Raw genomic sequence first — 12427 nt, 5'->3', positions numbered from 1 at the left:
TTGAAGAGAACGTTGCCCGCTGAGTTCAAGGTCTTTGTTTGTGCATGGGTTTGTTAGTGGAGAGGGATGAAGAGAAAATTGTAAAATGGAGATGAAGGCTCTTATAAACTGAATGCTGCATGCATCCATCGCCCAACGGATCAGATTGAATTCACCATTATTTCGTAAATTATGCTGTTGGTCCAGGCAAGAGTGAGGCCCTCAGCTCGCTGGTCTCGCACTGGTCCTTACCTAACAAAGAGTGTTACGCAATGAAACGTGATACAATATATTCCCTGGGTTATTTCATGGATCTCCTGGTGCCTCGTCCTTTGATATTCTCACCTCTTGGGGTGAAATGTACTGAACCTCAGGTCCATCCCTGTTACGTAAACACATGTAGTAATACTGCCTCGCTCCTGTGGTCTGAGGTGGAAACTCTGCTGTTAGATTCCCATCCTGCTTTCTCAGAAGCATCACAAAAACCATCTGCGGCTTGAGAAAGATGAGCCACGTCCCTCTCTCTATGAATGGGCTTACATAATTCTTTTAAAATAAGCTATGAAACTGATAAGAAACCTGGCAAGTTGTGCTTATTGCTTCAGAAGATATTGACTGAGGCATGAGCAGGGTAGGAGTTCAGGGCACAATGTCCAATATTTTGCTATGGACAACTGATTCCATTAAGTGTAATTTATTATACGCTGTACATTATGTAATACCCAACAGACAGCAGAGGAAAAGCCTCCAGGTCGAGTCTTGCTCCTTTTTCCATCAAGGCGAACAAAGTTCTGATTCTGGGCTGGTTACAGCGTTGGTTTGAAGTTGATTCAAACTGTGAACCTTTTAAGAACCGGTTTGCTTCTTCAAGGGCATGAGAGCCACTGCAGACTCACATCATTCAGTCACCGTATACATCTCCAATATCACAACATTGCTTGGAACAACTATGGAATTGTGGAACCCAGAACAAACATGATCACACTGACTTGTTGCTCCTGGCTTTGTGTGCCTACAGTGGCATCCAAATATGACTGAATGTAACCTTCAGACTACCGTTGCTTCGATTAGCGAAAAACAGTAATGACATTTAAGTCGGACACACAACACTAGCACTCGTTTTTAAAAATGGCAGTCAGAAGCAGTTTTGATCGGTCCTCGGTCATGATAACTCTACCCCCAGCCCCTGATGTAAGCGGCTCTTTGTTCTACACCAGCAAAGCCCTGGTGCAGCTCTGGAATCAGTTTTCCTGGCTGGCAACCATTTCTTTGGCTGTTGAAACACAAAGAAGTAGTTCCACAGCAGGCACTGCCTCCGAATCAGCACCTGAGCCACCTTGGTTGAAAAGGGGTATCAGAGAACTATCTGTATCTCCATCCACCACCAACTACAACCTCAGTAATAACTGTAAAGTAAAAATGATTACCTTTCTGACAGTACCAACCAAAAAAAACTAAGAAATTTAATACAAATGTAAAGGTGACTGAAAAAGAAGCTAATCTATCGGATCAGGCTACATTGTACAGGTGATTCTAGTTAAGTGTGTCATGTCTATAAATACACTACGGTTACTATTCGGCACAGATGATCGCGTTGATGGAGGCGTGAATTTGCAAAGATGTAAATGTAAACCGTTGAACATTAGCATCCTCAAACTTCACTGAGCAGACGGGGCCTCTACAGGTCGCTGGATGGGCTACTTGGCCACTTTGATGAATTCAGACTTCAGATCTTCTGCTTCATGGCTTTTTTGGCAAGACACTTCAAGTCACACAGATAAGACTGTGCAACACATATTGTAGGTGTGTTCATGTTGAGGTCAGTGTGTGTTATTGGTTTAGATCTATGAATGTTGCTCGACAGTAGTTGAGTTTTCAATGTTTTTATGACATGTTGGTCTGTGTTGCTCATTACAACATTTGTCACGTGTAATTGTTGTGCTCATGTTTTGGACAGTGTATTCTGCTGTTTGCTGGAGACACTGCACTCACACCATGCCATCATAATTCATTCATACATAAGCCCTTTGTCTCTCCACAGAACACAGATTTTTTTGATTTTGGCTCAGCTTACCAGGTAGCTATGCAATTACAGTCAACTAATCAGTTCATGTATTACAGGGTATTTGCCTGCCAGACCCTAAGATCACCTCCTCACCTTTGTCTAAAGTGTCCAGCCATTGTTTTCACATGAGTGAGCTCCCCCACATTCCTGACTCATAACAGGTGCCAAATCTCAGGCTGCACCGTGCTGGGAGCTGCTGGATCTGATGCCACGGGCAGAGGAAGGGAGATATAAGATCGGAGAAAAGATAATAAGTTACAGGGTTTGTGCAAGTGGGACAGAGAGGCGGGTGAGTTGCAGACAGTTCTTGGCTTCGCTGCCCACTTCAAGGCTCACAACAAATCGGGAGACACAAGTGAGACCCACACCTCCTTCACAGTATACTGGCGCTTTGATTTACGCACCACAAGTTGCTCATAGCCTTCAATGCGCAACCCTTCCGTTGCCACCAGTGCGCCTGCCACGTCCTGGGATCGTCTTTGTATTCCCCTCACCTAGAGCAGTGGTGGAAACCAACAGCCGGCAGCGCAGCCATATGGGGGGTTTGCCAAGGAGGCGGACCTAACGCGACCCCCACAGTCGAGCTCCTGGAGCTTTTTACAATGCCGACCATTTCTCCAGAGCGCATTTAGCAGCGAGCGACGGTACGAGCGTGCGTAAATACCCACGAATGCAGATACTATCCCTCTACTACTACTCCTACTATTAGTACCTCCACCAAGGAGCAAGGGGGAGTAGAGACGCACAGAGGAAGAGAACCACCAGAGATAATCACATTTATTAACACTCATCATCTTCATCATCATCCGAGGGATTAACTCGAAAGCTTCGTGACAGCAACATTTGGTAAGACTGACGAAATCTCATATTTTCCCTTAATATTGCAGAGGTGGTGCAGTTGGAGTAGTAGTAGTAGTATTTTTGGATCCGGTAGGATTTTTTTGGTTTGTTTTCAATCCCAAGGAATATTGTAGTCCAGAGGGGAAAGGAATAAAAAAGCAGTTTCTATGTGAATATGTGTAGGCTTTGCGATCACATGGCACACAATACCGGAGCATATGGCTTTGTTTCCTCCTGGGGGGTGGTGGTGGTGGTGGTGATCAATAAAGAAAGAACAGCGCGTTTGGTCCTCCTGTGGTGAGCGCCAAGTCCAGATGTCATGATGACCATGCGCCTCAAGGAGTCAGTGACTGTCAGTGATTTTTTTTTTATTTTTTTTAGTGTATTTAAAAAAAAAAAAAAAGCTCGTATCACGTCCACCTCCGATCAGCCTGGAAGTCAGATCAACAGCTGGATAGGTGTCATTAACCAAGTGACTGGCTCACAAGCTAGTAATCACTTATTTGATTGTGAACGCGCAAATGTGCGTCGATCGGCTGTTTGACACCCACATCTTTGAGTAAAAAAAATAAATACAAAGTCTGTGGAGATGTGAAGCCTACATGTCCGAGCGGCCACATGGCATCGAGTCAAACGCAGAGACAGCTTCCTTTTTCTTCCCACCACCACCGAACCACATCCGACCGAAACTGATCACCTTCTTAGTAGCACACTGCTCCACGCACCATTCACATATCCAATCTGCGTCAGGACACCGATGAGTAACATCAGCAGCAACGAGGCTTTAACCGAGTGTTTTGGGGGGTTTTTTTGTTTTTTTTTAAAGCACTTTGCCTTTTGTTATGGTCGTCTAAATATACCCGTGTGGAGGAAGAGCGCCATGTGTGGGAAGTTAACGCCGCACATTACCACTGTGCACAACTGAGCCATGTGAAGCTGTGTGTGGAGAAGAAATGGCTGCAGGAATCAAAAGAAATATTTCTCTTCTGCGTTTGTCTTCATGTGACATAAATGTCCCTGTGGGTTTTTTTTTTTTTTTTTCATTGAGCAGTGGTGATGTGAAGGAGATGTGCCAGTGAAAGTGTTCCCCTGCTGTGTCTTAGTCCATCATAATGGATAATATACAGAGTTATACCTACACGTCATACTCGAGTAAAAGTAAAAAATATCATGTGAGAATATTAATTCAGTAAAAGTTGAAGTCACCCATAAAAATAGTACTCTGTTATCAAAGCTACTTAACTATCAAAAGTAAAATTCTGGCACACACACTAAAAGTGAATTATACACATATATGTATACTATATAGTATTGGTTGACGGATAATCATAAGTGATATTCAGCATTTTAATGATTGATCAAATCTTTTTTGTTTGTTTGTTTGTTTTTGTTTTTTTTTTTTAACATCAATGCCAGTAGAAGAAAATGTAATACAGGATGCATTACTTTGGCTGGGATGTAGCATGTAATCTGCAAAGCATCTAGTGACTAAACGTATCACATTAAATGTAATGGAGTAAAAGTACAATATCTGCCTCCAATATATAGTGGAGTGGAAGTATAAAGTACCAGAAAAAAAGAATTACTACAAATACCTTAAAGTACAGTACTATGTAAATGTAAAGTAAATGTGATTTCCATCACTGCTAATACACTCCTCAAAGTTAGTTAGGTATATTGGGATAAGAGTGTATATTCATGTGCATGGATATTCACAAAGCATAAAATAAAACATTTATTTTGAGGAGTGTATATCTACTGTTCCAAACAACAACATAACACAAATCACGCTTATTTTAAGAGCCAAAAACAAGCTCATGATTTTGTAAATGAAGTAGTCTGATGATTGTTAAAGTCATTTCGCAAGCAAAAATTCCAGACATGCCACGTTCAGCCTCTCAGCTGTTGGTATTTTTCTGATTTCCGTTGTTTCACGTGACAGTAAACTGAAAATCTTTGGACTCTCGGACTTAAAGGTACATTGTGTAATTTCAAGCCTGAACAAACTAAATATATTAACTTTGCTTTGTTTATATTTGGCGGACCCTGCCACCCTTCTCTAGCTTCAAACAGCTTGTTTATCCAGTTTTGGAAAAAATATATATTTCTGAGTTTGAATTATTACCTCGTTAATATTGTAAATATTAAACTAGTTTACATTTCTTCTCCAGAACTGCATAGCACCCCTAAAAGTAAATTATTATTGCCCTATTCCTGATTTTATACACCAAAAGATTAACTAGTTAACCCAAAAAATAATTAATATGTGAATTTGTAATTAAAAGAACTGTTCATTGTAGCACTTTTATTTCATATGTATCAATACATCTCATATTCTTGCACTTGGTACACGACTCATGACGAGTTTACAGGGAACTAGCCCTTTAAAGTCTATGCTAGGCTTATTGTATTGCAGATTCACCAGGTTGCCACAGTTATTATAATACTTAGAGTTGGGACATATTGGATTAGGATGAGTAGGATGGTTCAGGATGTTGGAGGTTTTCGTGAAAGCTAACAAGCGTGTTGCTGGTTGCTGGCTGCTAGTTTCAATCTTTGACTGACTTTGACTGTAAGCGACGAGTGTGGAAATGTGAACGCTCCCATGTGACAGCTGTTAAGATGGTCAGGAGCAAGGCACTTGACCTCCGTGTTGCTTGAAGGCGGGTGCTGAGTGTTCATCACGGAACCATTTTGTGGTTGTGCCGGTGAGAACATGTAGATACACCCAGAAAAACGAATTTTCAAATCACCAACCATAAGAAGACCGAAAACATTTACCAGATAGGCCGTCTGTCTGTGTATTCAAGGCACTGAGGTTCATGGGCTATGCTTTTGACTTTGGCCTCGGGACTGAACACCAACACCCTATATGGGTTTTCATGCTGGGTTCATCACAGGGCAGAGTGGGCAGATAAGCCAGGCTGTGTGGTCAGTGACCCCCAACGAGTGTGGGGATCAAAGTGGCTGAGATTTTGAGGAGGAGCTGGACAGGTGCACCGCGTGCGGAGGCCAGTGTTTTAGTTCATGTGGGAAGCAGCCAGCTGAGTCCTTCTGTCACACAGGAGAGACCCGCAAACATCTGCGTTCAAGTGTCAAGTATCAAACACCTAAGAAGTTATTATTATCTTTGTCATAGGGCTCATAATCCGTGGGGTTGACCCTGAACATATCATGTGCTGTTGTCTATTTATGTTTAAGTCACTGGAAAGTCATCATCCTTTGTGTATTGATGTTGTGTATTCAAATATGTAATTTGAATGCTTTAAACAGAGAATATAGTCGTGGGTTGATCCACTCAGAGTACTTTTTTAAAATTGTCCCATCAACGTGTCTTTTGTTCATCATCTCATGAGAAAGTTCAACCTACATTTTATGTATATCCTGTGACTCTCAGTGTGTTCAAAGAGCTTATTTTATGCTTTTTTTTCTGAAGATTGACGGGTAGAAAATGGCCCCAGTACTCCCATGAGTTAACTCCCAGTGGGGCAATATATACGCTATAGAGTTAATATATGCCGTCTGAAAAAATCCACTGAGGGCCATATGTTACGATATTTGAATACTCACAGGAAACATAAATCACAGTGTACTTGGCAACATATACTGAGTGTCAGCAATTAAACTAAATGAATATAAGATGATAGGTTTATATAAGCTGGTATGCAGATTTTGGATTTGAAAGAAAAAACATTCAAGTCTCAAGGTTTGACTTGGTGAAATTCAACAGTATGAGATGCAAAGGAAAGGCAGATAACTGATTTTTTTTTTTTTTGATTTTTTTTTTTTTTTGCTATTCATTACGAACATGTTCTGTGCTCATATGACAAACATGTTGTCTATGTTGTTGCTTATTTATACATCCAGCGAATACAGAGCAGCATTAGCAATTTTTTTGGAGTCTTATTTGCATCTACCTAGCGAGTATAAGTGAGTCCAACCTTTTCTGCTTTTAGCTCTGATTTGGTCTCCACCAACTCCCAAGGGAATTGTTCGCACCAAGTAGGTTGCAAAAAGTGTGTTTACGCATTTTCACTGAAAGCAGCTGCACTGAGATGGGGCGGCAGTTGAACGATTTTTGGATCATGATCCATTTTGAAGCCGTCCACTATCTTCTTTTAAGGCAAGTCACTTAAATGTTGATATTTAATGCCCTCTCCTGTTTCTAATCTTCACATAACCCTTGCTGTCGAGTGTGTCTGCACTTCATGGATCAACTGGTAGAGTGATGTACTGTGAGCTAGATGGTTATGGTGATTGGATGAATTACTTCATGTGGCTCATTCCTGGGTGAGCTATTGGTAAAAAAATGGCAAAGTGAGTTAAAGCGAGCAACATGACAAATGAGGAGCAAATGGCGTCTGGCTGTAGTCCACCGTGCTTTATTAGATTGTGGATCATGATTGTGATTTAATAAATTGTGATATTACATTTTGGCCAAATTGCCCAATCCTAGTTGAAACTAATGCTACGAGAGTAGTGAAGGAGAACCAAAACAGCAGCGGAATCAAAACAATGAGCTGAAAGACTCTACAAAGCAACATATAGGCACAACACAGAGCCAGGTGATAATTCTTTGTGGACTATTCACCATGAGTGGCACCTTTTAGACATTTTACACATACTGACTTGATCGTTTTTTATGACAAGGTCCTGTTATAACTAGTTAGCCTACAGAAATGTTTCAGAATAAACCTGTTTTCATGCTCTCATCTTGCTGATATCTTGCTCTTAGCTAACAAAATGTTGTAACAATAGAAAAACTTCCCAACAAAAAAAAATAACAGCCACTGGGTCATACTCCATTCACTTCCTGTTTGGCATTTTAATTCAAGCGCGCTATCATTGTGTCACAGACGTTGATGCCTGAACAGAAACCAGAATGTTTTCTGATCCTGTGTCGGTGTCACTGTGAACACAGTGGACACCTGAAGGTCCTTAAGTCACACCATCAGCATCTCTCATGTGATGTGTGTCCGTGTTTGTACATTGTGTGCTGACAACAAATGGAAATACATGCTTACAGTGCAAATATCAACTACAGTCAGTTAATCGAAAACATCTGCTACCTAAATGTGAATGTGGTATTTTTGTACTGACACATTAAGACAGACCTGTGCTCAGTGTAATTGCCCTGAAGCTGCCTCCTGCTGCCAGCTGTTGGTTACCAAGCTGTTTCTTAGAAAAATGTGCTGCAGCTTGTCAACAGGGACCTGTAGCTAATGAAAGTTAACTGATCCATTATGTAACTGACAGGGCTGTATCTTTAGTAAACAAGTCCTGATTCAAACACAGGTTCTCTTCTCGCTTCCTTATGCCATGTACCTTTCAAAATAAAGGACCAAAGCGATATTATTGTCATTCCCACTGTTCAATGAATCACATTTTCAACTTACATCTTTTTTTCTGATGTTTTTCTTTCTCTTTCTTCCCATACCTGTTGTTCCATAGAGTAACTTTTTAACCTCAGTGTAAGAACTGCATATACCAGCATATACGGATGTCATGAAACTCTGGATAGATCAGTCCAACTGGCATTTGGATGTTTAAACAGAAGTGAAAGTCGTAGCTCAAACCAGCCCTTGTTGCTGTCCGTTGAACTGCAGAGCAACTTCCCCTCTATTTTTAAACCCAGCGGAAAACATACATCCATATGTATTTTTGCCATGGATCTGTGCCAACTGTGAAGTTGATCATGTCACGTAGTCGAAAGTTTTGAGCCTGCCATGACTGAAGCCACCCCTTCAGCATTTAAGGATGTCCTCATGCTCACCTACATGTGCGTAATGTGTTTCTGAGTCGTCAATTTCTAAAATATTTTTGGGGAAACATTTACACATTCTTTTAATTGGTCCTAACTTGGTGCACTAGTCTTTGTTTCCTTGATTCATAATAACACACAGTGATTGATGGGCTGATTAATGTCGCTCTGCACACCATTATTTAACTGACAGCGGCTGACTTCCTATTCGAAACACAAATTACTGGCTGCTTGTAAAACAGCATATTAAATGATATCTCTGTCCCTAGTTGATCTTAAGCAGTGCTGCTTCCCTTTATGATCCCTTCAACGACGTAGTCGGTGTGTGCGAAGGAGGTCATACTCTATTTCATACTCTATTATGAAACGTTCAGTTGACTTTCCTTCCTATTGCATATCACCTGTCTGTAATGTGCTCCCTAATCCATTCCATCTAATGCCTGCAGATACCAAATGCTTCTGATTGTGTAGCTACACAGCCTGGATTGTTGTGTTGAGATGTGCAAAGAAACCTTTATGCAGTGCTTGTCTTTTTTTTCACTATTTTCACACAACTTAGGTCAGATTTGGGTTTTCAATAAAAGTTTGTGTTCAGTCTTTGCTCAGAGGACAAGCATCTGCACCGCTCTGGATGAATGTCATCTGCAGTTGGATATCTTTGCAGGTTTTGGTCTTTTTCTTAAATTTTACGCCTACGTTCTCTTTTCTTGCTCTTATCAATCTCAGAGGGTTTTTGAGCACAACGTGGAGACCCAATTTGTCAACATTTACAACATGCAGCTCTGATATTTAACATTCATTTACGGTGATAACGAGAGGTATTGATTCAACTGAATTCTGTTGCTTTCATGAAGCAAATGTTTGTTTCTTCTCTTCTGACTTTCGATCTTGTGCTTTATTATTAGTGTGTGTGTTCTGTCGTGCATCACACATGCTTGAATAAGTGGAGGAGGTGATTCAGAGTGCTAATGTTCTTATTAGCATGAACGCTGTCTTTTGGTGTAGAGGGTGAAATATGACTTGGCTTTTGAAATCATTATGACAGAGTTTTTGTGTACGAGTACTGATTTGTCTTTCTGTCGGAATTTTTGTTATTTAATGAGCTGCGTGTAAGGATCATTCTTTTATTTGTAAGTGCCCTAAAATGTTGATTATTTCAGATTTTAAAAGTTGCTTGGATCATTTAAAAAGGTCACAGCTCCTGAGAAATTTGCCACAATAAAAACAATCCCCATTGGCTGCATGAGCGCACAGTTCACTATGTGAATCAGGTGCTGGCCGGTATCGCAGGACATGAGCATGTGTTCCTCTGTCCCCAGCAGGCACGTGGCTGAGATGAGCTGGCGCTGCCAGGCGCTGTTGGCTGAACCTCGTGCTTGTTCCTGATACACCACCACATGGGCATCTCATCATCTACATGTGCTCGCCCACTGACTGCCCCCCACTTGTCCCGTGCCTTCCCTGCTTTATTTCCAATCTGCACAAGAAGAGATAGGAAGTAATTGGGGACATAGTTGCTTTGGGTTTTTCAAAAGACTGAAGGGTTTTATAAATAGACTTTATCTCACATTCACACTGAACGGTCGGAAAATCAAACAGATAATCATTATTCACCCTCCCACCTGTTCAAACATTTCAAATGTCATGTAAGTCCGTAACTCAGAATGGAACTTTTCACTATCGTGGCCTTTCTGTTACGTAACAGAGCTCACTATGAGCCTCAGAGTGTAAGGTGACCCTCCTGGTGCTGCTCAGTGAAAGAGGATATACTCATATGGCGCCTAATGAGAAGGACAGGGATCAATAATCAGTTTCAGTGAATAGCTGAGCAGTTTATGTAGCCCAGACAAATTTATTCTGTGTGTTTTATTGACGTAGAAACAGCATGTTAATTACCAGAAAATTATAATTATGGATAGGTTATCCAAAACATTCTGCAGGAGGGTCACCCAGGACACAAGCAGGTACCAGAAGAGGCAAAATCAAGTGTTATTTTTATCCATAACCTTTGCAGCACCCACCACTCGCACAAACAGTGAACTAATGTCCCTTCCTCCGAACCACAGTTCTCGCCAAGTATCTGGGTTTTTGTTTTTTAATGGTGCTCAAACATCAGGACTATGTGCGTGAGAGAAAGACAGTGGGCATCACACAACTCCTGCTTTTAATCTGATGTATCAGTTTTTACCTTATGGATGAAACACAAATGGAAACAAATTGCAAAAGGAGTTCGACACAATCCCGTCATAAAGCACACCTGTCGAGTCGCTAACAAGCCGCCCTCTTCATCTCGAGCGACGTCTTTATAGACTCACATATGTCTAAACGGTCAAGCCTGCTATATTCCCATTGCTAGATAGAATTACGCAGCAGAAATAGTATCAGCGCTGTGTCTGTTTAAAGAAACTCATTCTGCTGTTTCTGCTGAGTTTCATACTGTCAGTTGTATCAATGCTGCCAATTTGCTGTGTCCTCTTAAATGTGTAAAACTGGAAAACATTAGACAGATCATGATCTTGATGCTTTTTTTTTTTTTTTTAACTGAGAACTGCAACAGATTGATATCTTAAGTGTTTTTTAATACTTATTAAAAGCCCAGATACCACCATTTAGTTATTTATTTTATATTACTTGATTTAGTAAGTGATCTAAAATCTTATGAGATATTTATTTAAATATTTTTTTCATTTTATGTCTACCCATTTTTGCTTGTTTCCCTGACATAATGTGCACAGAAAATTATTCTGAAAAAGAATTAAGAATGTTATGTAGTGATGTATATTTGTTTGAAAAATCACAGCCTTTCCTGAAAAGTGATAACAGTTTTTAGGCAGCAAGTGTTAAGGTTTTGAGTGTAACACTGCTTTGTTGTAGCCGTTTAAAAGTGCTGTTTTCAGGTCCCTGGTTAGATTTGGGGGTTTCTTTAATTTCCTGTACTAAATACAACTGCTTCACAGTTTAGCTTCCCTCCTCCCCTCCTCTCTCAGTGACTTGTTGCCTTGACAAAACTGAGACATTTCTCAACAGCTCGTAAAATTCAGCATTTTGAAAGTACACGCACTGAAAGTACGCAACATGGTCAATTTAGCTTGTATTAGCAAACAATTGCCACCATTTACAGTAATATGCTACGGCCCCCAACAACAGTGACCATTTGGACGATAACATAAACATCATGAGACTCCACAATGAGCCTCCTGCCGTGTTTACAGTAAACCGATTGTCTCCAGGCTCGTCTGCTGTTTACTGGTCGATTTGACCCTCCATTGCTCCAGTGACATTTCCTCCTGTCAGTCTCTCTGGAAATGATCCTTATCAAAGCACGGTGTTGCAACAGAAAGTATTGACATTTGGGGCTTTTACGTTTGTGGAGCATGTTACGGAACATGCTAACTCTGGGCAAATAAAATGACTCATTAGATCATGCAATACAGGGTCTTTTGGGTTTTTTTTTTGTTGTTGTTGTTTTTTTGGTTTAAATACGATCTCCAGATTTACATCTTAAGAAGATTTTTTTTTTTTTCCATTATTTGAAAATTAGTCTCGTATGTTTCGGCCTGATAATTGTGTTTGGTTTCCTTTATTCCTCTGAGGTTCTCTCTTGTAGCTGCAGTGGGATGGTGTCAATGGCCCCCTCTAACTGTACAGTATGAATGGCAGTGAGCTGAGAAGACACCGTGAACACAATTGAGCTGCTGTGCATCGGAAGCAGCAAACAACACGGCATTGTCTTGAGTTGACACTGTGAAATAGAGAGGAGGATTCGGTCGTGTGACTGGGGT

General features: G+C 40.8%; 1 protein-coding gene across 2 annotated transcripts in view; it reads left to right on the top strand.

The window, feature by feature from the left end:
- Nucleotides 1–2369: 2369 nt before the first annotated feature.
- The window catches only part of LOC119021790 (sodium-coupled neutral amino acid transporter 3-like), a 30955-nt gene continuing 20897 nt past the window's right edge, over nucleotides 2370–12427 (top strand). Inside the window, exon 1 of one of the 2 annotated variants that reach the window (XM_037102290.1) lies at nucleotides 2370–2890. The gene's annotated coding sequence lies outside the window, so the exon portion shown is untranslated. The remainder of the gene's footprint in view (nucleotides 2891–12427) is intronic. The other variant, XM_037102291.1, reaches the window with a different exon arrangement.

Source organism: Acanthopagrus latus, chromosome 6, assembly GCF_904848185.1.
Source record: "Acanthopagrus latus isolate v.2019 chromosome 6, fAcaLat1.1, whole genome shotgun sequence".
Lineage (NCBI taxonomy): Eukaryota > Metazoa > Chordata > Actinopteri > Spariformes > Sparidae > Acanthopagrus > Acanthopagrus latus.
The sequence above is the reverse complement of the archived record's forward strand: the minus strand, read 5'-3'. Positions and strand labels throughout refer to the sequence as shown.